This window comes from Stomoxys calcitrans, chromosome 2 (genome assembly GCF_963082655.1).
Source record: "Stomoxys calcitrans chromosome 2, idStoCalc2.1, whole genome shotgun sequence".
NCBI classification, from domain to species: domain Eukaryota; kingdom Metazoa; phylum Arthropoda; class Insecta; order Diptera; family Muscidae; genus Stomoxys; species Stomoxys calcitrans.
In genome coordinates this window covers 235,477,536-235,503,888 of record NC_081553.1, presented here as the reverse complement: position 1 = coordinate 235,503,888, position 26,353 = coordinate 235,477,536, and the positions used below count along the sequence as shown (strand labels likewise).

At 37.4% G+C, this 26,353-nt stretch overlaps 1 protein-coding gene across 1 annotated transcript in view; it reads right to left on the bottom strand.

Annotated features, from left to right (window-relative positions):
* LOC106089579 (uncharacterized) overlaps positions 1-17,264 on the bottom strand; it is a 48,015-nt gene extending 30,751 nt beyond the window's left edge. The window contains exon 1 of the mRNA XM_013255461.2: positions 17,186-17,264. The gene's annotated coding sequence lies outside the window, so the exon portion shown is untranslated. The remainder of the gene's footprint in view (positions 1-17,185) is intronic.
* Positions 17,265-26,353: the final 9,089 nt, after the last annotated feature.

Genomic DNA, 26,353 nt, shown 5'->3' with positions numbered 1-26,353 from the left:
CAACAGGCCCTTTATTTTAATTTTATTTCGTTTGTATATGAAAAAAATAAATTAACTTATTAACCATCCCCAAATGTTTTAAATGAGCAATTGATTTCACGTACATCGATTTCCAGAATTGGCATTTGAATGAATATACCAGCACACGATAATAATCTTTCACCACATAGGTTTTTATGATATATAATAAATAGATATCAACCCTTGAGTTTCGTATAATATTCATTTTCATTACAAAAAAATAGTTTTTACGCACAAAAATTTTCTACATTTTATAATGGCAACTACCTATACTTTAAGTACAATCGCTTTCATTCAATACCTTGAATTAATACCAAATGGCATTAAAAATATTTTCCCATAATGGGAACAAAATAATACCAGCAGGAATTGACAAAGTGCAGATCAGTATTTCTAACTATTGTATAACTATACCGCCTTCCTATGGTTTTAAGTACATAAAACAATTTGTCAGGCATAGCATGTGATATAAATGAACAAAATCAAGGTTTCACTGTTTTCATATGTGTATATATGAGTGTGCCACTTCTTCTAAAAAGTGTGTACATGCACGTATTAACGATGTCATTTCGAAACTGTTGCAGTCAATTGTACTAAATTCAATTGCAAAGAATAAGCTGACATTGGACAACAATTTTGTGACCGTTAAGCGTTTTAAATCCAAGAATATCAAAAAAACGCTCACACACCCCATACGCCACACTTCAGTACAAGGCCAATTGTCAAAAAGGAATCCGAATATTCAAAACTTTTGAATATAAACAACGAAAAATACATTCCTTTATATTGCAGTTTTCCTTTCATATAAAAGGTTTGAAAAAAAACGCAAGGTTCTCTTAGGCCTAGTACTGACTTCGACTTTTCACACGAACAACTGTCAAATCGCACTATAACAAAATGGTGACGAAGATAATATGAACACATTCCGTACAAGTGGTACTGAGTTCTATGAGCAAAATAGTAGCGACATGTCGCTGCATCAGGATAAATTTCGCATAATTTTAATTGCAAATGTAATAAAATGTTCACGAAAAGGGCCGACCGTTGTCTTTGTTGTGTGTGTTGTTGTTTGTGTTCTGACAAAAAAAGGGTCCGTCGGATTTCGCAATAATTTAATAGTCATTTTCGTTGTGAATGTAATCAGTATCAAGCTTAAACTGAAACAATGTTTGTCCAAGCGTTAAATATATGAATTAAAATTAAGTTTGTATATCCAAATTTCCAACATATTAAGCCTAGTACATTAACTTTTCACCCCAAAAACATGACATCTTAATACCGTCTAACCTGGCCAGCTGTTAACAGCTGTTTGCGTGAGACCACCTTTTTAAATAGTAGCGACATGTCGCTGCGTTAATACAAATTTCGCTTCAATTGAATGCAAAATTAATTAATTACTGGGTCTTTGTGTGTGTCGTTATATGACTTTTGTTTGTGTTACATCGTTGAATAAAGTAAACAATTTTAAAATATTTTATTGATATTTTTTTTATAAATTTTTGAATGTCTTTATGATTAAAGTTCACAGTTAAGACTGATGTGCAAAACCCTGTAGACAAGATTTTTTAAGCTACGACTGCTCCCACAGCAGCTATAATACAGCCTTTCGGGTTTGTCAAATTCGTAACCTTTGTTCTCAAGCATAACCGCAAAAGCGCAATCTATAGGCGAATTTTCTCGCTTATTTTGTATGGAGAAAAATGCAAACTAAGCGGCTTGCCATTTCTCATCTATATATCGCCTGTTGTAGAAGACATTGTTGGTAAGCGTGTAAACTAGAAAACGCATGGTATCATCATTCAATCTGAATGACAACGACTAAAAGAAGAAGAACGCATAGCAAATGCAAATTTTGTCCATGAACATTCCACTAAGTAACAGGGGCAAACTTCTCAAATATCAATGAGTGCAGTCCGATTCAATGATAAAGGACCTCCTTTTTAAAGCCGAGTCTGAACGACGTGCCGCAGTGCGACACCTCTTTGGCAAATGTACCTTACAAATGTTGCAATTTTTTCTGATGGTCTCGCCAGGATTTAGAGCCATGCGTTCAACGTCATAGGCGGACATGTTAACTTCTGCGCTACAGTGGTTTCTATGAATAGGCCGGACATTTAAGATGTAGATGTTTATAACATAGAACTTAAAATATTTAGAGGTTGTAAGTTGTCGGAGGCCACCGTAGCGCAGAGGTTAGCATGTCCGCCTATGACGCTGAACGACTGGGTTCGAATCATGCCGAGACCATCTGAAAAAATTTTCAGCGTTGGTTTTCCCCTCCTAATGCTGGCAACACTTGTGAGGTACTATGCCATGTAAAACTTCTCTCCAAAGAGGTGTCGCACTGTGGCACTCCGTTCGGACACGGCTTTAAAAAGGAGGCCCCTTGTCATTGAGCTTAAACTTGAATCGGACGCATTCATTTATATGTGAGAAGTTTGCCCCTGTTCCTTAGTGAAATGGTTCCTGGGCAAAATTTGCAAGTTGCCATAGCCTGAAGTACACCCATGGAAAAAATAAGCACGGCCTTTTCAAATTGACCCCATTGGGTTTTAGAAGTGAATCAAATGTTATTAGACCAACAACAAATGTTCATTAGTCAACAAAATTTTTTTGTGAACGAAACGTTGGAAACCGTCTACAGGCCTTTATACACGTATTCTGACTATGTCTAGGGCACAGTTTTTGTTTTAAAGATTGCAAAAAGTTTTTTTTTTTGCTGCCGAGAATCGAATCCCTGTTTCGTCTATACCATTATTGTGTGTTTTTACATGCCGTACCATATTGCGCCACATACCATGTCTTGAGAGTCATTTAAACTTAAGGTTGTTTGTACTGATGATGTTGATAAGGGTCGGTGTATAAAATCAATAACGTGCGTTCACAAATCATCTCTGCATGTTGACAATGTTTTTAAAAAACTCCTGTTCATGATAATAACACCATAGGTACATGAGTTTGCAACGATTTTTTTTTTTTTCACTGTAGAAAATTTCGACAGAGAATCGCTTCTGGGCAGTGCCGAACATTTCTGCTGTAGGTTTTTTCTGAAACTTTGTACGAAAAATCCTACAAGAATCAAAGAAAAGTTTTCCAACATCAGTTGATATTGATTTTTCTCATTCGTTACAACCTAATATACATCAATACTTGCCAGGGAGTTGCAGTCATGTGGAAATTTTAATAAACGGTTACATCGCAGTGCATCAAATGCTTGCTTATGTATGCGTTGCTGCAGTTGCCTGCCTGCATATGGATCAACACACACACCATGTGTGGGATGATAAAAATGAAGAGCTGGTAACCAAAGGGACGGACATTACGAGGGATAAGTGTAACTGGAAACTACGGACAAAGTGGTGCTACCACTTAAGAGCCCATGTCAGGCAACAAGCAACATAACCATGGAAATTTACATAATACAGACACACGTACATACATACGTACATACATTCATATAATTTCAATCGCTTTCATAAACATGGGTACGAACATTTATACATATGTACTACGTATAGCGTATGGCAGATAGCATGGTATATAAATAGCTACGTATTTACAAACGGTATGGATTGACATGGCTATATGTATACGAGTATTCGTACATACTACATACTCACACGCTTACATCTAGCGTATAATGTAGCTATAAATGTGTGATGATTATTACGAACCCATATCATATTCTTGATTGACTCGAAAAAGTCTAAGAATGGAAAAAATCGATGTGGTTAGGGGTTGATTGTGCCGGTCGGTCGGTCTGCTTTCTTTTCGAAGCGAAAACCGATGGGAAAAGTAACAGAAATTCTCACACTCAGCTTTCTCAAGTGGCTACTTGAGAAGGAATTCTACGTGCAAAGCAAACATGTGAAATTTTTGTCGTCATTCGGGAAAATACGTTACATGTTATCCTAAGAGCAATACATGGGATAATTTTTATACCCACCACCATTTGTAATACCACGAAATATTGATCTGCGACCCCATAAAGTATATATATCCTTGGTCGGTCCTATGTATGTATTTTAAGTCGGTCCTACCATGACCGTCCGTAGGTCTGTCCGTACCTCCGTCTGTCGGAATTACGATAGCGGGGGTCGAACGAATGCATATATCCCTTGCACATATACTTCTTATTGGAGTAGGTCATTGGGGATTGCAATTGGGCCATATCGGTTCAGATTTGGATAAAGCCCCCATATAAACCGATCCCCAGATTTGACAACTTGAACCCCTAGAAGCTTCAATTTTTCTCCGATTCGAATGAAATTTAGCACGGACGGTCTTTTTTTAACTTCCAACATCCGCGGTAAGCATAGTCCAAATCGTTCTTTAACATAGTATAACTCTCAAATAAACGAATCTCCTGATTTTACTTAATTAACCCTTGAAAGCAGCAATGTTTAACTGATTTGTCTAAAATTTTGCACATGGTATAAATTTGGTTATGATTTCCATATGAACCAATCTCCCGAAACCAAGAAACATAAATTAAAGCCTGATTTGGCATTATTTTGGTGCATGCGGCAAACATATGCCCTTCAACTTAGTTCATTTGTGTATATTTTCATGGTGGTGGATTCCTAAGATTCGGTCCGACCGAACTTAGCAAGTTTTTACTTGCTTCATTTTAAACTGTCCCAATGTAATTATGATAATTTTCAAGTTTTTTGCCTGTTAGGGCGAACAACATTTATTTTACAATAAAAGAGAGAAACGAATGAAGAAGTATGATAATCTCTGTGAAAAAAGTAACGATTTTCATACAAATGGAGTACAATTATCTCCTTGAATTTTCCCATGAGAAACAATTCTAAACAAATTTTGGGAAACTCATTGTTAATCCAATGCAAATGAAAGTCCTAGGAATGAAGAAAAGTCGATGTGGTTAAGGGTTGAATGACCTTACTTCGCTCTAAACTGAGGCGTTGGATAGACACATGACATGCATGTTAAATTTTTCACTAATCTGAGAAAATACGTTACTTTTTTCCCCCCTTGAATAGCAGTGTGCGTGTTATAGAGGGTATGTTTTTTTCCGTTGGAATAAATTTATGTTAATTTCTGTAGAAAAAGAAATGATTTCATAAAACTTAGTACTGGGTATTTATGGATTTTAGAAAAACCAATCAAATTTTAATGAAGTTTAATGAAAAATAAAAATTATGGAAAATTTTTCTTTGATTTTTAACAATTTCCTTACATGCCCTTCCCTGCACACTAAATGTGTGAAGTGATGTGGTGTAAGTAAGTTTTTAGTGTTTTAACTATGAGTTGGCGATGCATTTTTTCAGGTGGGTTCGTCCCAGTGTGGTAGTAAGCAAAATTTCTGAATCCATTCACTTCTGCTCGATATGACCGCCTTTTGCCTTGACTAACTATTGCTCTGAGTCGGTCAAAAACGAGTTGCAAGCTGCATGAGTGTAATCTGCCGGTATTTTGGCCCATTCCCCTACAATGGGTTTCTTCAGCGCATCCGCACTGGCATATTCTTTAGTCTTTACCTGTCTCTCTAAAATTGCAAAATCATGCATCCATCAGGTTGGCATCTGGCGAATTGGACGGCTACTGTGTGGACGAAAGGAAATGAGAAACATGTTTTTTAGCCATTCTTAGTTTGCGCTTGCTTTAAGTGACGGTGCCGAGTCTTGTTGGTCATTTTATGTAACGGTGTCGAATGTCCAAAATGTTTACCCGATAATAAGTCGCATTTACTTTGACACTTGGGTACAGGAAGGCTCTCCCAAAGAACCCATAGTACGACAAAGAATGTCGAAATGCTACTGAAGCCAAGAATGCGGCATACAGAGCGACCCTGCAGAAAAGGAGTGAAGAGAAACTGTAATTCCACAGAAAGACAAAGGAAATGGAAGGGCGTGAGTGTGAGCGAATGAAGTCCGAAAATTCTACCAAAAAATTAAACATCAAAACGATGGCTTTGATGCAGGTACATCCTCCTCCAGAGACGAAGAAGGGGATCTGGTAACTGACACAGAGTGCTCAGGACAGGAAAGAACATTTTATCCAACTGATAGTGTCCGACGATGGCGGCGAAGAAGATACCGCAGGACCAATCGCTGTTGGTATAGAATGTTAACCTGTTAGTTAGAATGAGGGCCAAGTAGCTGTGACCTGACTGAAGAATAACAAGGCAACAGGAGCCGACGGGTTGCCCGTTGAACTATTTATAACCGGGCGAGACACCCTGATAAGGCGTATGCATCACCTTTTCTGCGCGATCTGGCTAGAAGAACGCATACCCGATGATTGAAACTTCACTATACTATGTCCCGTACACAAGTACAGAGGAATAAGTATCCTCCCTACCGCATACAATATACTCTCGAGCGTACTGTGTGAAAAATTGAAAACCTTAAGTCAATGAGATAATTGAGCCCTGTCAATGCGGCTTTAGACCTGGTAAATCCACCCTGGACCAGATATTCACACTGCGCCAAATCTTGGAAAAGACCCGAGAAGGACAAATCAACACCTACCATCTCTTTGTTGTCTACAAAGCCGCCTTCGATACTCCTTTACGTTCAAGGTATTTCAAGTCATGTCTGAGTTGGTATCCCTGCAATATTAATAAGACTCTGCAGGATGAAACTTGCTGAACCACGTTCCTCAGCAAAAATAGGAAAGAAACTCTCTGAACCATTCAATCCAAACGAAGTTTCAGACAAGGAGACAGCTTATCGTGTGGTCTATTTAATATTCTGCTGGAGAAGATTATACGAGATGAAGATTATACGAGATGCAGATGTGACGACGATAGCATATTCGTCATACAGGTCGTTGGCTATGTCATGTTGTCAAAATGGATGAAGAAACTCCAGCAAAGAAGTCTTTTGAAGGCATTTACGGGAGTATACGCAAACCGGGACGGCCAAAAACCTGATGGAAAGATCAAGTGGTTTTTACAATAAGCGCAGAAGATTCGGGCGCTTGGAACGCTATTCTACATTCTGCTAATGGGACAAATGTTCTGTCATAGCCAATTAAAGTAAAGAAAGTATTTACTTTGACGCCATGAGCTATGAAAACAAATGGAGAGCGTCCATCGGCAGTCACAGTTACCCATACCGTCGCTTGAGATGGAAAATTATTTCGGGTAGCCGTTGAGAGGCTCAAATTCTCATACGTACGCTCGGTTAAGTAAACACAATCATTTTGGGCAGTTTTCGAATTCCCAATTCTAAAAACTTTCTCTTCAGAGAACACGAGGTTTTTTGGTTTGGTGTAAGGCTTTACCTTGAGTTTGTTTTTGTACCCTCCACCATAGGATGGGGCTGTACTAACTGCCCAAAAGTAATTGGATTTTTTAAAAGAAATTAAATGCATTTTTAATAAAAATTAGAATGAACTTTAATCAAATATACTTTTTTTTATACTTTTTTCTAAAGCAAGCTAAAAGCAACAGCTGATAACTGACAGAAAAAAGAATGCAATTACAGAGTCACAAGCTGTGAAAAAATTTGTCAACGCCGACTATATGAAAAATCCGCAATTACTTTTTGGGCAACCCAATAAAATAAAAGGTATTTGAGAATAAATAACGAATATGACATAAAAATTTGCGTTCAGTTCTAGAAGGCGCGTTTCTCCTAAAAATACGTCAAATGGGTTGATTGACCCATTATGGGACTCAAAGGTATTTAAGAGTAGAAAATGAATCTGATATCAAATTTTGAACCCAAGTGTTTGGGGATATGCTCTAAAGCACCACCTACACTGAACTTCACAATGGCAATATGGAGTTCACATCAACGGTATTTAGGACTAAAAAACGAATTTTATAACTATTTCCAGAGCAAAGTGCCGGTGAGCGCCCCATCCCTAAAACATCCTCCAAACGGTTCACGTTTACCGACCACGTCAAGGTGGGGCTCAAATTAAAGGGATTTGGCAGTAAAGCATAAATTTGATATTCATATTTAAGTCGAAATGTCTGAGGTGTCATCCCTCTCCGAAAAAGCACTTCTCACAACACTAATTTTCAAAAGGAAAAACAGATCTCGGAGATTGGTAATGCGATTTGCTCGAAATTTCTTTGCACTCTTACAGTCCTCCAAAACAAAATATGGTTCCTTTTGTTGGGGTCGGGTGCCTCGGGGGTCACCCAAAAACCCTGAAAATTGATACATAGACCAATCACGACAATATAGGGCTCAAACGAAAGGTTCTTGAGAGAAAAAAAAACGAATTTGATATCCAATTGAAGAGCCATGTGTTTGGGGATCGCTCCACTGCAAAATGCCTTCCTAATCGGACGTATTTACCCACCCATTGCAAAATGTGAACTACATAAAAGCTATTTGCGAGTAGAGTACGAAATTGATACTCATTTTTGGGACAAAGACCCTGGAGTGGACCTCCATCCTCAAACAGAACCTATTTACCAATCATGCCAATATGGGGCTCATATAAATTTTAAATATAATTTTGTTTTGTATTTGAAAGTGGAACACAAAGCTTTTATTTACTTTAAGGGCCAAGTGTCTGGGGGGCCACTCCACCCCCGAAACACCCCGTAAGCAGGAAATATTTCAAAAGTGGTAAGGACTCAAAAGAAAGGTAGAGTAAAATTTTTTGATATTTTCCAGGGTCTCTAATCACAATTTATATTTCAAGGCGTCACTAATGTAATGACTGATAACAAAATCCCAAAAAAAAATAAGAATTCGGTTTTCTACTTAATCAGATTGCTTCATTATTCGGTTGGTTGTTTCATTAAAATATAAATTTAAAACTTCGTTTTCGGTAACAATCGTAAGGTACACATAAGACATCTGCTATTTTTGGGATGGGGGATACGGACACTTGACTTTTCATTACCAACGATTTCCTCTACGGGCTGAAATTTCGTCGTATTGGTCATTGGCACCGTATTGCCTGCTGCCTTTAAGGGAAATCCGCCTTCTGGCCACACCGACACCCGAACACTCATTTGCCATACCATAACACCTTGGATCTTGAAATTACCCAAGTGCGTGAATATATACACGTACATATTTTTTGTTTTGTCTGAGCGAGTATATGAGAATGAAGGCACATAAATACATACATATGATGTGCTTTATATACAGATAAAATATTTATATATTTGTATGTTGAGTGTTTTTTTTTTTCGTTACGTTCATAAGATTGTGTTTTAAACATGGCCTGTACATGCAAACATACCACACCATATGCCATATACTGTGATCATATATTTTCTATGTATAAACAGAAGTATGTTTGTCTGAGCGAGCAGTAGTGGTCTTTGGCTGATAACCCTGACCCTACTTCAATTCTCTGTTTTTAGTTTTTCAACGAATTTGTTTGGGTTTGTTTTTTGTTTTCATCAGCATCAGATGATTGAAGAAAACCAGAATATCCGTGGCCCAGAGACTTGCGAGTGAGTATAGTTTAGAAATCAGACAGCTAACACGACGAAGACAAAGACGCTGCTGAAGATAAGAAGAAGCACAAAGCCATAGTTCCAGTTCGAAGTTTGTGTAGCAAACAAAAGAAACTTGAAAATCGACTTCATGTGGATGGAGAAAACCACCAAAAGGAAAAAAAAAAACCAGAGAACCCACTTTGCATTAACCCACTGTGGGCAGGTGGCTGACGGTTATTCTTGGAGCCATATAGACACGTACATTGTATGTACAATACATTGTTTTGTGTTGTATGCATGAAGGCTTGTGGTGTGACAAACGTACTTGTATTTGTATGTGAACGTGCTGGGGGAAGTGTAAGCCCCAAAATTCAATCCAATAACAAAAATAAAATAACTGCTGTACGAATATTATTAGCTAACAACTTAAGCAAATACTTGTACAAATTTAAAGCAAACAAATGCTGGCAAACTTAAGACAAAGGTCTTTACTTTTTGTTTTGTTTTTTGTATCGAAATTTTCCAAGTGGTTTGGTTTAGAGACGACTTTCGCATTTTGGTTCAGGATTCCCACCACCTACCAAGCAGAAACTCTATGAGAACCCAAACCCACTAATGCTGGTGACATTTGTGAATGTTTTTCCCATGCAAATCTTCTCTACAAGTGTAGGTTATTTGAATGAAATTGTAAAGGGTGATTTTTTAGCTATTATCTTTTTGGCAACACAGGTTTAAACAGTTAACGCACGTTTCGTGTTTTGTCCCACTATCAAACATTTTCAGTTTGGTCTATAATTTAACCATGAATCGTCTTACAAATGAACAACGCTTGCAAATTATTGAATTTTATTATCAAATGAGTGCTCCGTTAAGAAAGTTCAAAGCGCGCTTCTTGCATTGAGCGACGAAGCTCATTTCTGGCTCAATTGGTACGTAAATAAGCAGAATTGTCGATTTTGGTGTGAAGATCCGCCAGTCACAAGTCACAGTTTGGTGCGGTTTATATCCTGGTGGCATCATTGGACCGTACTTCTTCAAAGATGATGCAAATCGTAACGTAACTGTGAATGGTTAGCACCATCGTGAGATCATATCCAACTCTTTTTTGCTCAAAATGCAAGAGCTTGATTTCAACAAGACGGTGCCACATGTCACACAGCAGGCGTAAAACTAAACATTGAGAGGCGAGTTCGGTGAACAATTTATTTCTCGTTCGGAACCGGTCAATTGGTCGGTTCGCTAATTTTCGGTTGTTATTTTCCAGCCAAATATAACGCAAACTTCTTCTTTTTTCTTTAATTGGCTATGACAGAACATTTGTTCCACTAGCCGAACGTAGAATAGCATTCCAAGCGTCTCGATCTCCTGCGCTCATTTTAAAATCTCTGATGCCAAGTTTCGATGTGTCTCCCACCACTTGATCTTTCCATCGGGCTTTTGGTCTTCCCGGTTTGCGTGTACCACCGTGTTTGCCTTCAAAAGACTTTTTTGCTGGAGCGTCTTCATCCTTTCTGACAACATGGCCTAGCCATCGCAGCCATTGTATTTTGATGCGTTTAACTATGCTATGGTCGTCATACAGCTCGTGGTTCATACGTCGCCTATATTATCCATTAACGCAAACTGATCCATATATTTTACAAAGAATCTTTCTCTCAAATACTTCAAGCATTGCATCATCTGCTTTCACAAGTACCCATGCTTCAGAACCATATAACAGCACGCGTAGTATCAGTGTCTTGTATAGTGTAATCTTCGTCTGTCGAGAGATGGCCTTGTTTCTAAACTGCTTACATAGTCCAAAGTAGCATCTGTTTGCCAGTATTATTCTTCGTTTTATCTCAAAACTGGTGTCATTCGTTTCGGTTTCGGCGGTGCCGAGGTAGATAAAGTTACTGACTATCTCAAAGGTATGGTTCCCAACTTTCTCCATTTTCTTTATCTGATCGATTGTACAAGGCGTTTTGGTAGTTGAAACCAACCATTTCGTCTCATTTCCATTTATTTCCAGACCCATTTTCACTGACTCTCTTTCGATTCTTTCAAAGGCCTATGACCGACCTATGATATCGATGTCGTCGATATAGGTGAGTAGCATATGTTCTCTTGTGAGTAGTGTGCCATATCGATTCACATCTGCATCTCGTATAATCTTCTCCAGCAGGATATTAAAGAGATCACACGATAGGCTGTCCCCTTGTCTGAAACTTCGTTTGGTATTAAATGGTTCGGAGAGATTCTTTCCTATTCTTAGGAAAGAGTCTTAGTCTTTTTAACTTTGCAGGGCTACCAGATATGGCTTGAAATACCTTTCAACGTAAAGGAGTATCGAAAGCAGCTTTGTAGTCAACAAAGAGATGGTAGGTGTTGATTTGTTCCTCTCGGGTCTTTTCCAGGATTTGGCGGAGTGTGAATATCTGGTCCAGGGTGCATTTACCAGATCTAAAGCCGCATTGATAGGACCCAATTATCTCATTGACTTTAGGTTTTAATCTTTCACACAGTACGCTCAAGAGTATCTTGTATGCGATGGGGAGGAGGCTTATTACTCTGTACTTGGCACATTCCGTCTTGTCTCCTTTCTTGTGTACGGGACATAGTATGCTGAGGTTCCAATCATCGGGTATGCGTTCTTCTAGCCAGATTGCGCAGATAAGCTGATGCATATGCCTTATCAGCCTGTCGGCTCCTGCTGCCTTGTTGTTCTTTAGTCGGGTCACTGCTACCTGGCCCTCATTCTGACTAGGAGGTAAACACTCCATACCATCACCATTTATTGGTTCGGCGGTATCCTCTTTGTCGCCATCGTCGGACAGTAGCAGTTGGGTAAAATGTTCTTTCCATATCCTCAGCATGTTATCTGTGTCAGTTACCAGATTTCCTTCTTTGTCCCTGCAGGAGGATGTGCCTGCACCAAAGCCATCGATTTGATGTTTAATTCTTTGGTAGAATTTCCGGACTTCCTTCTGACTCCTGTACATTTCAATTCGCTCTCACTCACGTCTTTCCATTTCCTTTTTCTTTCTGCGGAATAGACGTTTCTCCTCTCTCCTTTTCTCCCGATACCTCTCCTTCATCTGGCGAGTTGTTACTGATTGCAGAGTTGCTCTGTATGCCGCATTCTTGGCTTCAGTAGCATCTCGAAACTCTTGGTCGTACCATAGGTTTCTTGGACATTTACGTGAGAGTGTAAAAAAACAAACATTCCAAAACATCTGAGCGATGTTTTTCAAAACGACCTAATACTATGTTCAGACGAAAGCTGATTTGCATAAACGACTCGTTTCCCTTTGCAATTCATTGAAAACAACTGGTTTTGCCTTTACAAATTATGAGGGCAAAACGACTCGTTTGCCACAAAAACGAGTCGTTTAAAAGGGAACCAATGTATGTGAATCTTAAAAAATGCCTATGAGTCATGAACTGAACGTACCCATCTGCCAAAATGTCAAATTACAATAATTAAAAACGCGCGGGCTAAAAAACTAAAAAAAATAGGAAACAAAACTTCCTTCAAACTCCAGAAATCTTCCAATAAATAATTATCAAATAAATTTGAAAAGTTAAACGAACAAGTCGGCGCGAATAGTTCAGTCGTTTTTGAAAACACAATAAGCAAAACGAGTCAATATACACATGGATGGTATAGAATGTAGTTTTGAACAGGTTTATTTCACAGATTTCCTTTATAGAACTGTCAAATAAACCTATTTTAAGACTTAATTAAGTTTTGATAATAAGGTCGAATTGAGTTTATTAAATTGTTCATAAATTCGAACATGTATTTGTGAGCTCAAGAAGTGGAACTGAACTTTTTAATTAAATTGAACTTAAAATCCAAATTTCTTTAAGTAGTTCATTCAGTTGTAAATTTCACAAAAACGTATCGTCAACTATGATATGTCATTACCCATGTTTATTAAAGTTCTACTAACTCCAACTGAATTGTAAACTATTTTATCTATACTCCTGAGTAGTTAGTTTCATTTGTACAAAGATAATTTTCCAAATCTTAACATATGACGAAATGTAGAGTCCGCATGAGGTTCGTTAAGGTTTTCCCCACAATCACAATTCATTGTTGCTAGCCATCCCATGTAGCAATTCACTAAGTTGATAGGTCGGTTGATTCGTTTACAATGCGGGGGCTGACATGAACGGGTTGTGTGACGTCTACTCTCTATCTGAGAGTGTGTGTGCGCGCAACGAGTTAGAAAGCACTCTCTTTGTACGTCACGTAAGTGTCAGACTGTCTGTCCGTGTGGCCATGTTACAAATACAAACAAAAAAAAATTAATAGAGACGCTTGTTCGTGTTTTTTTTTTGTTTTGTTTTCATTGTTGCCCGTCCGTCGGACCATTGGTTTGTTTGCCTGCTTGGTTACTTGGTGCTTGCTAAGCTCTAGCTAGCTGGCACTGTGGGACTGAGGTTTGCTTCGAAAATCTATTGATTTTTTTCGCGTAGTCGTCTTGGATTTATTTGAATACATTTTGTGTAGTCCATACTGTGGTATTGTCTGACCTTACTACCAAGGCATTCGTTTGTATTCACATACTACACGTACATACATACAGACAATAGCATGGACTTCAAACGAAAAGTTTGTGGTTTCTTTGCCTTTGCGAAATATTCATTATTCACAGAGCTCAGCGAAGGAAAAAGTGCTCAGCTTGGACAATGGGTTAAAGATTGCCTGCCTTGAATCACCCAACAATCGGCATTAGAATTGTCTTCGATTTTTATTCAATGACACAGGAAGTACGGCCGCCCCCAGCGAGCTATAATTTTCGGAAAAGTATGATTTTCTTTGTGGAATGGGGAGTAGAATAGAAGCAGTAGTCAGTAGAATGTATGTGAATTGAACTATGAATATGCATGAGTAGCAACCATTCACCAATTTTAATGTTTCTATATTTCCTATGAATTTGAAGTTGAATGCGACATGTATCTATGCGCGATATTCGAACAAAGAAAAACAAGTAAGAGCGTGCTTAGTTCGGCCGGGCCGAATCTTATAAACCCTCCACCATGGATCGCATTTGTCGAATTCTTTGCGCGGTATCTCTTTTTAGGCAAACCAAGTCGGATTTAACAAGGTAGTTTCACGCGAACAGCTACACGGGAGATCGCTTTATAGGGGAGCTGTATCAGGCTATAGATCGATTAAGAACATATTGGGCACGTATGTTGGATTGGATTAAAAATGCGCCCTCTAGAGGCTTAAGAAGTCAAGATCCCAGATCGGTTTATAAGACAGCTATATCAGGTTTTGTACCGATTTGAACCATACTAAGGACAGTAATTGGAAGTGATAACAGAACTAATCGTGCAAAATTTCAGCCAAATCGAATGAGAATTGCGACCTCTAGTGGCTCAAGAAGTGAAGATCGGTTTATATGGCAGCTATATCAGGTTATGAACCGATTTTAGCCATAATTAGCATAGTTGGAAGTCATAACAACACAGAATTGCGCCCTCTATATGCTCAAGAAGTCAAGACCCAAAATCGGTTTATATGGCAGCTATATCGAAACATGAACCGATTTGGTCCATTTACAATCCCAACCGACCTACACTTATAACAAATATTTTGCAAGCTTTACTCCTTGGAAAGTTAGCGTGCTTTCGACAGACGGACGGACGGACGTGGTTAGATGGACTTAAAATATCAGAACGATCAAGAATATATATACTTTATGGGGTGTTACAAACGGAATAATGAAATTAGTATACCCCCTATCCTATGGTTGGTTTAGAGTATAAAAATCGCACACACACATATGCATACATAAACCAATATGTACGCCAAGTACCTATGGTCAGTATCAAAGATCGGTATAGATTCACCAACTACAACATTGGAATACCCTACAATTAATGTCATCATTTCCAAAATTTGGAATCCACCGTAGAGCAGAGCTGAGCATGTCCGCCTACGACGCTGAACGCCTGGGTACTAAATCCTGGCGAGAACATCATAAACGTTTTCAGCGGTGGTTTTCCCCACCTAATGTTGGCAACATTTGTGAGTTACTGGACCATTTGGTATGGCAGCCATGTAAAAACTTCTCCACATAGAGGTTTCGCACTGCGGCACGCGGTTCGGATTCGACTATAAAAAGGAGGCCCCTTATCATTGAGCTAAAACATGAATCGGACAGCACTCGTCGATATGTGTGAGGTTTGCCCCTGTTCCTTAATGGAATGTTTATGGGCAAATCTGCATTTCCAAAATAGTTGTTATTGTTGTTGTAGCAGTGTGTTCTACACTGAGGCGGCAGCCCTTGTCAATGAAGGATTTCATCGGGTCAATCCGGTACGTACAACCGGCTACAATGGGATTGTGCAAAATAGTTTGACCAACGTCAGTGTTGTATTTGCGGTTAAACATATATACACGGGAATCAAACCCAGATACCCTTAACCTATTTTAGACAGGTGTTGCGTTTTCGCATCAGTGACTTGGTGAACATAAACATGTATGTATGTATTGGCTGTATGTTGCTAACTTATATTGAAACCAGTAAGGAATGGCAAAAGTCGGGTTGAGCCGACTGTATAATACCCTACACCTACCCTGTAAGTGCAATGTGGGAGCTAGATCCAATTCTGAACCAATTTTGATGGACCTCGGCGGATGTTTTTAGATGGGTTATAAAGCAATTCGTATCGAATTTCGAGCAAATATGTTCAAACTGTAATAATTGCCACATTATTGAAAATTACCCAAAATCTCACAGCGCTTGTAGGGATCCTAAAAGCGCAAATCGGGCGATATACATATATAATAGCTATATCTAAATTTGGCCCGAATTCTTTGAAATTCACCAGTAATGTCTAGAGTCATAAGAAAATCCTTCCTACCAAACTTCGGGAGAATCAGTTCAAAAATTAGCACTTTAGTGCAATACATCTCAAATCGGACGAACATATATCTATACCTAAATCTGAACCGATTTCGAGCAAACTTCTCAGATACTGTGGCAGTCTTCGAGAAAAGCGTTTTGCAAAATTTTGTGTCAATAAATGCGCTTGCTGTGACTCTAGAAGTTAAAATCGGGCATTATATATATATGAGAGCTATATCTAAATTTGAACCGATTTCCATGATATTTGATTTCAAGTAATATCGAGAGTCAAGAGAAAATCCTTCCTGCAAAATTTCGAGAGAATCGGTTAATAAATCACTATTTTATTGAAATATTACTGCAAATCGGACGAACATATATTCGGCAGCTAAATCCAAGTCTTAACCGATTTTTTCCAATTTCAATAGGCTTCGTCTCTAGGCCGAATAACATGCCTGTACCGAATTTGAACACGATCGTATGAAAACTGCGACCTGTAGTTTGTACACAAATTAACATGGACAGACGGACTGATAGACAGACGGTCACAGAAAGTGATTCTGAGTCGATCGGTACACTTATCAATCGGTCTATCTCTCTTCCTTCTGGGTGTTACAAACAAATGCACTAAGTTATAATACCCTGTAGCACAATAGTGGTGTAGGGTATAAAAACAATTTTTACGGATTACTCTGACTCTACGGAATAATATAGAAAAAATATATTGGTACAAATTTACATGTGGTATTTTTATAATAAATGTTCCTAAAATAAGCAAAAGAAATTTTTTTTTTCAGAAAAAATTTGGATATTTTTCCAACTTTATATTTTGATAGAAAAAGAGAAATATGTAACAATATTAATTTTAGTATATTACAAATTCCAATAGAAGATGGGAAAATCTTAAAAAAATATATATATGTATACATACCTATTTATCGTGACGATAAGTCACTAAGTTTATACTCGTGTTTTATTGGTATTATCAATATTGGCAGTTGCAGTATAATTTTTTTTGAGATAACTTAGTAATTTGAATTTATATTACACTCATTATAAGTTGAATTTCCATTATATATACAGCTGTTAAAAATATTTGCAGTTGTAAAGGTCATAACTTGTTGTTGGCCAAACCAAAAGCAAAGCACTCAAGTCAACTGTCAAATCGGTTGCCAACTTGAGGTAGTGTGAAGTAACGTCGTTGTGCGCAAGCAAAAGTCATGCATGCCCTGCTCAAGAAATTAAGTGCGTCACCATTATGACGATGTTTTTAAATTTAGGAAAAAAACATATCTACGTAAGCACTATGGTCGAATTTAATTTATACAAATAAGAAAAAAAAATAAACATTTGTTGTTAAAAGTCATGCAAACAATGATACATTTCAATGTACATACATACATATATATATAAAAGTATCTAAAAATCTATTCACATGTGTATGTATATACATTTGGAATGAGTCACGCCACCTGAGGAGAATGATTGCGAAGCATCTCCATACTTCTGGGCGATTATAAATAATCAGATCGTTTGTCCGTCCGTCTGTTTGAACATTTGCACGATCGACTGACAGACCAAGTGACTGACAGCCAGTTGGTTAATTAAGCAAATTCTTAATGATGGAAAATAAAACGAATCGTTAATCATTTACTTTTCACTCTTGACTCTTTGCGTTTCAAGCATCTTAGGGAAGGGTAGCAAAAACAGAAATAAAAAACAAACCAAAAACATCAACAAGACAATGTTGTGTGGCAAAACACGTGGTTTTAGAAAGCATTCTTTTTGTATAGAGGGCAGCGGTTTATCAGTTTAGATATGTATTTCATTATGTTATGTATTTGTCTAATTTCGACAGGGTAGCGATTTATGAAATCATATGAATGAGTAGAGAAGTCAATACAGACTTAGCTTTCACGTATAACACAAATGTAAGCTGGTTATGTATCATGTGGTTCCAAGCAACCATACTGCAATGTCTTATATCAATGATATTTGAAACCCCACACCTAGCTTTCACTAGTTTTACTGCTTCAAATTATAGGTGTCTTAAATGTCATAATATTTTAGCATGAGAAGCGATTTTCTTAATTTGCTATCTAAATATTTGACTATGAATTATTTAGTGAGTGACATGTTGACGGACGACGCGTGTGTGAACAAATTTAAGTATTCAGAAGTCCTTGTAAAGTTCAAATGTTGGCCAACATAATGTGAATAACATAGGTTAAAATCCCGTCTACACTACGGATTTAAGACTCTCGTCAGTTGATTTTATTAAGGGAATATAGATGGTCGAGCCATTAAATCCGGATTTAAAGAGCAGTGTAAACGGAGTTTTATGTTATAGTTTTCCAATTTGAAGTTAGATGTCGTTAAGCATTAAAGTATTACACAGCAAACTTCGTTATGAGAAGAGCAGCATTGCAGTTTGTGTCAAATGTTGTACGAAAATGTTCATGAATTCTGAAGAGCATTTGTACCCAAATAAAAAAATTGACTGAAAATAAAAAAATTGACTGAAAATAAAAAAACTTTCTGCTTAGTATTAGTAGTTGATTTTGCTGCTAATATAGCAGTAGTTCTGCTATTACAGCAGTAGTTCTGCAATTTCAGAGCAGCTGTCTGACTGCTGCTCGACTATTAAGGGGATACTAGAAGAAAAAGTAAAATACAAATGCAAATGTGTTCCTCAGTGGAGTTTATAATCACCATTGAATGTATGCTTTCCATATTTTTATACCCTCTACCGTAGGATGGGGATATACTAATTTCGTCATTCTGTTTGTAACACCTCGAAATATGCGTCCAAGACCCCATAAAATATGTATATTCTTGATCGTCATGACATTTTAAGTCGATCTAGCCATTTCCGTCCGTCTATCTGTCGAAAGCACGCTAACTTTCGAAGGAGTAAAGCTAGGCGCTTGAAATTTTGCACAAATACTTTTTATTAGTGTATGTCGGTTGGGATTGTAAATGGACCAAATCGATCCATGTTTTGATATAGCTGTCATATAAACCAATCTAAGGTCTTGACTTCTAGACGCATTTGTCGTCCGATTTGGCTGAAATTTCGCACGTGGTGTTTTGGTATCTCTTCCAACAGCTGTGCTAAGTATGGTCCAAATCGTTTCATAACCTGATATAGCTGCCATATAAACCGATCATGGGTCTTGATATCTTCAACTTTTAGAGGGCGTAATTCTTATCCAATTTGGCTGTAATTTTGCACGTGGTGTTGTGGTGTCACTTCCAACTGCTGTGCTAAGTACGGTTAAAATCGGTTAATAACCTCGTAAGCTGCCATATAAACCGATCTTGGATCTTGACTTCTTGAGGCTGAAATTTAGCATGAGGTGTTTTGTTATAACTTCCAACAACTGTGCTTAGTTTGGCGCAAATCGGTACATAGCCTGATATAGCTGCCATATAAACCGATCTGTGATCTTGACTTCTTGAGCCTCTAGAGGGCCCAGTTATTATCCAATTTGGTTTCGATTTTGTACAACGGCAAACGGTTTTTTGACCTTCAACATACATGTGCATTTTGGTCTGAATCGATCTATAGCTTGATACAGCTTCTATGTAAACCGATCTTCCGATTTTGCTTCTTAAGCCCCTACAAGGTGCCATTCTTATTCAAATGACCTGAAATATTACACAATGACTTCTACAATGTTTAGGATTCAATTCATGTATGGTCTGAATCGGACTACAATTTTTGTTTTTTTACTTTAGACACAAAAGGCCATGCCAGTCATGTACACATTTGTAGAGGAATAACAAAAAAAAAAAGCGAACGAGCTCAGCCACATTTCGAAATGTATACCAATGGATGGATCATGTAGCTTCTTTACTGTAATATTCCACAACTTACAAATCACAAAACTAGTAGCGGGCAAACATAAAACATAGCATATTTTTTCAGCAGAGTTTCGTACTCAAAGCAGCAGATTTTGTTTGCTAACCGAAATGTTTGCTAATTCAGCAGTAATGTCTGTTTTCCCATTTAAGGCAGACAAAAACTGCTGTTTTAGCAAACATTTTTGCTGTTTAGAAAATCAAATTTGGTTGAGTGTAGATTGTGGGCAATTGCACGTATAAAAGGTTTATTAGTTGCGATATACCTACCTATTATCCAGTTTCTTTTGTTTTCGCTAGTTCGCTACCTTGTCGAAATTAGTTTTTCTCCCTCTGTAAAATCAACTGTTTGCAGTGAGTTGGCGAATTAATGGAGGAACAAAATTTTATTGGTCCTCGCCATTAATGCTTGAAAATAAGTTATTTTATAATTTCAACCATTGGAATATATAGGTCAACGAGATCTAAACAGGATTTCAGTCAAGGATTCATTCTATAGTATGATATGTTTTCTACACGTATCCTGAGATGCAGTGGTTGTCACGTCCGCCTATGTCCACTGGACGGATGGGTACATTTAATGATGAGAACATTAGAAAAGAAGCGAAGGTTGTTCCCTCACTAATGGTAGCAACATTTCTAAGGTATTCATTCATTCATCCGTGCAAAATTTCTCCCCAAAGAAGTGTCGCTCAGCAACACGTTCGGACTTCGCTATGAAAATGAGGGAAAACTCGTATCATTGAGCTAAAACTTTAATCGGTCAGCACTCATTAATATTGGTATGACGAGAAGTAAAATCTCCTCCGTACCTAAATGAAATGTAGGCCGCAGCATGACACCCCTCTCAAACTTTTTTTTTTGCCTAAAATACAGGATTGAGGTTAAGCCAATCGACACCAACATACAATTTTTTTAACTCATTCTTACGTTTTCTTCTATTTTATGACATTTTCAATCCATTTTATGTTTTCGCAAGTCACCTAACCTTCTATTAGTGAATCCTGCCCAAAATGAAAAGAAACAATCGATGCAATAATGGCTCAAAGTTGGTATGACCATTTAAAGCAAAATATATATCTATCCACTTAAGTATTTCACTAAATATAAGTTATCAAAAGCAGAGTATATTTTGCAATGGGGGGTTATATCTTAATATTAGATACACATTCCATTTCGCAAGAACTTGTTATTAGCAGAGGACTCCCATACCCAGTCTATTCCAGTATACTTGCTTGCTATTACTTTCATCATGTAGAAAGAAAACTGGGCATTTTAAATGCGCAATTGCAAGTGTCTACATGTTTGTAAGTATGTTCAAACATACACACATGCATACACACATACATACAACCATTGTAGTATTATTAGGCCTTATCGTTTGCTTCTATGTTTTGCAAAGAAATTGTTATAAAAGTGACCTGGAGTACAAACTGACTGACAGCAGTGTTACCACATTTTAGAGATAACTTTTGTTTAGAAATTCTGAAGGATTTTCAATAAATGATAAGAAAATCAAATTTTATTAATGGCTGAAAATAGAACACTTAGGACACACACTATTTTTAACCTAAAGATGGATTTTAACTTCAGTTTTCGCAGTGAAACTCCATATAAAAAAATTGTGGAAAAAAATGTGCTCAAAATTTGTCTTTATTGAGTGAAAATTTGAATTTACTAAAAGCGTGGACAAAACGTTTTTTAACTCGGGCCAACATTATTTTCGTTGCATTTTCATTCATTGCCTTTTAAATAAATAATAATTGTTAGCAACTTCTACTTTTAATTTTCTACTTCTACTTCTACTTCTATTTTTAAACCCACCACCATAGCATGGGAGAATACTAATCTAGTCATTGCGTTTGTAACACCTCGAAATATTCATCTAAGACCTCATAAAGTATATATATTGTTGATCCTCTGTACGTTCTGAATCGATCTAGCCATGTCCGTCCGTTCGTCTGTTGAAATCACGATAGCGGTCGAACGCGTAAATCTAGTCGCTTGAAAATTTTCACAAATACTAAATATTGATGTAGGTCATTGTGGATAGCAAATGGGTCTTATCGGTTCAGATTTAGATATAGCTCCCATATATACCGATCTCCCGATTTGACTTCGTAAGCCCCTGGAAGCCGCAATTTTTGTTCGATTTGGCTGAAATTGAGCATATAGTGTTCTGTAATGACTTCCAACAACTATGCTAAGTACGATCCAAATCGGTCTAAAACCTGACATAGCTTCCATATAAGCCAATCTCCCAATTTGACGTCTTGAGCCCTTACAAGCCACAATGTTTGTCCGATTTAGCTGAAATTTTGCATCTAGTGTTCTGTTATGAACGTCTAACATGTGTGTCAAGTACGGCTCAAATCGGTCTAAAATTTAACATAGCTCCCATATAAACCAATCTCCCGATTTGATATTTTGAGCCCTTACAAACCGCAACTTTTGTCCGATTTAGCTGAAATTTTGCATGTAGTTTCTGTTATAACTTCTAACAACTGCGCCAAGTACAATCCGAATCGGTCTAAAATCTGATATAGCTCCCATATAAACCGATCTCCCGATTTGACTTCTTGAGCCCTTAAAAGTCGTAATTTTTATCCGATTTGGCATGTAGTGTTTTTTATTACTTTCAACAACTGTACCAAATACGGTCCAAATAAGTCTATAACCTGATATAGCTCCCATATAAACCGATCTGCCGATTTGACTCCTTGAGTCCTTACAAGCCGCAATTGTTGTCCGATTTGACTGAGATTTTTAATTTTTTATGCGGTGTTCTGTTAAGACTTCTAATTACTACCAAATACGGTCCAAATCAGTCTATAACCTGATATAAAGCTCCCATTTAAACCAATCTACCGATTTGACTTCTTCAGTCCTTACAAACCGCAATTTTTTTCGATATTCAATCAAAAAATTAAATATCGATAGTGCCATCGATATTTTCCCAGCTCTACTAAGAACAGCGTCCGCAGGACGACACTCTTTTGTTTGGATAGAAGTTTTTACATGGCTTGCATGGAAGCACCAGGAAACAAAGGGATAACCACAGCTGAAAATATTCGAAACCAGGCGTTTAGCTTCATAGGTGAACATGCTACCCTCTTAATAATAATCAGAAGCAGAGCTTGTAATTCAAATGATGATGCGTTATATAGGCCAAGTGATTTAAATAGGTCGATACTTTTGATCGTCAAAGTAATTGATATTTCGGACACAATTTTTCGACAATCTCCGACAAATAAATATCAGCAACGTGTTACCTTATACGTTGGGTGGTTTCCGCGAAATATGTATCCAAGAGTAGATCTAGTGTTTCCTCACTATACTAAATAAAGTTTTGTCCTTCTTTTAAAGATTCCAACCATAGATAAGCAAACTTAAGTCCTTAAATCACATGGCCTTAACATTTACGCCTATTGCAAAATCTTAACTTGTAATTACCAGTATAGTAAGTTAATCGCTTGGGGAGAGCTAATCATCGTTCGAGAATGACTTTCCGTCCTAATGCACACATGGAAACAACTCGTAAGTATGTATCTTGAATACACAAAGTCTATACTTGATATGCTTGTTTGTATCTATGTTATGTATATATGTATGTACATGTGTTGGGTACGTCGTCCGGTGACGACAACAACAACGTTGAAAACAATTTTTGTGCCTACGTGTGTTTGTGAGTTTCAAATTTGTTTTCGTTTTTGTTTTCCATGATACGAGTTACGAGCAAATAATAAAAATAAAACCAATTTAGATAGCACGACGACAACCAACCTATGTGTGTATGTATGTAAGTATGTGGCTATGGACTTGATGTGTTGTGTGCTATGGCAACAACATGACTGCATGTTCCCCGTTCTCCCGGATCAGCCCCATTTTTATTTTTATCGAAGGTAGTAGAATTCCTCCTGCAACGAGAAAAACATTAGACGGACGATTTATGTATGGTTTGTTTTGGCTTCTAGCTGTGGGTCTCTCTGTCCATACATTTTTGGACTTGTTTTGGCTTTGGATTGTTTGTTCTGGTGGATTGGTTGGATGGGTGAAGATACGCAGTATTAACTTCGGTACCACCGCCCCATTCATTCATAGCAAAATATGTAATAGAAACTTTGTATGAATAGAAGAATTCTATCCAAAAATATTGGAGGCCTCAGTGTTATACAATTCAGTGTAGGCGGGTTGCTTGCTTTCAAAATTTGGTATAAAAAAGGTTTTCTTTTAATGGCTTTGTCTTAAAATTTCGTTTAATAATGGAACATCACTTCACTTATATGGTGGACCCATTAAGAAAACAATCAAAAATCACATGCCTTTTATTAACGGCCTTATGCACCACAAATTTAATGTAGCCTTAAAATAGGTCTATTAGAAAGTTCTATAAAGGAAAGCTGTCAATCTATTACATTAAGATTTGTAAATACCGTTTTAAATATTTAAAGCATATATTCCATTGGAAGTGTTGGTCCACATGAAGTCTTTGGAACTTTTATCGAGCCTCCTTATCAAAAGCCATGGGAGATTGGCTTTCAGCTGAGACGACTTAAATCGAATAACCATGTAAATCGAAGTTCGTGGCAACAATTTGTTTGACGACGTAAATCGAGGTATTACTGTATTCTACATTTGTATATCGACGTGCAGCATTTAGAAAAAGCATTTAAAACTACGTTTACATTAGATTTAGTTAAAACATCTTGATTTAACTAATTCCAAAATCAAAATGTGGTAATTTAAGAGACATACACTTTAAATGACTTACATGTGTTACACAGAAAAAAATATTTGACCGATTAAATATGGTATTGATTTATACAAAACTTTTCAAACAAGGTTTTAATTGCTTTAATATTTTTTGACATAGAAATTCGAATTTCTTTTTTTCATCACGGCTAGTGATTGGTAAACAAGGCATACGTGAACATATTTTTATACCATCCACCATAGGATGGGGGTATACTAATTTCGTCATTCTATTTGGAACACCTCGAAATATGCGCCTGAGACCCCATAAAGTATATATATATATATATATATATATATATATATATATATATATATATATATATATATATATATATATATTCTTGATCGTCATGTCATTTTAAGTCGATCTAGCCATGTCCGTCCGTCTGTCTGTCGAAAGCACTCAAACTTTCGGAGGAGTAAGGCTAGCCGCTTGAAATTTTGCGCAAATACTTTTTATTAGTGTAGGTCGATTGGGATTGTAAATGGTCCAAATCGGTCCATGTTTTGATATAGCTGTCATATAAACCGATTTTGGGTCTTGATTTCTTGAGCCTGTATAGGGCGCAATTCTCGTCCGATTTGACTGCACGTGGTGTTTTGGTATCACTACCAACAACTGCGCTAAGTATGATTCACATCGGTTCATAATCTGGTGTAGCTGTCTTATAAACCGATCTTGGATCATGGCTTCTTGAGCCAATAGAGCGGGCAATTCTCATCAGATTTTGCTAAAATTTAGCATGAGGTGTTTTGTTATGACTTCTAATAACTGTGCGAAGTATGGCGTAAATCGGTACATAACCTGACATAGCTGCCATATAAATCGATATGGGATCTTGACTTCTTGAACCTCTAGAGGGCGCAATTGCCATCCGATTTGGCAGAAATTTTGTACAACGGCTTCTCTCATGACCTTCAACATACGTGTCTAATATGGTCTGAATCGATCAATAGCTTGATACAGCTCCCATATAAACCTATCTCCCGATTTTGCTTATTGAGCCTCTACAAGGCGCAATTCTTATCCGAATGAAGTGAAATATTTATGATCCGAATTGGACCATAACTTGATGTAGCTCCAATAGCATAACAGTTCTTATTCAATATTCTTTGTTTGCCTAAAAAGAGATACCGTGCGGAAAAAATAAGGATGTGAACAAAGAGAATGGACGAATTCCAAACGCAACAAATTCGAAGTAATTGTAGAATGCAAACGTGGCAGGGACGTAGCCAGGATTTTATTTTGTGGGGGGAGCCACCCCACATTTTTTCAAAATCGAAAATTGCCAAAATTTTTCTGTAACTGAGAAATTGGTAAAGATAAGTCACTATTGTGTGCTGGAACTGACCCATCGGCGGTGACGTTCGGTCATAAAGTCAGAATTGAATTTTGTACTGATTGCCAACACACTATTTATAGGCCGATCCTAATCTTTCACACCCTCCTAAGTGTGGTTGTCTTTACGAATATCAAATT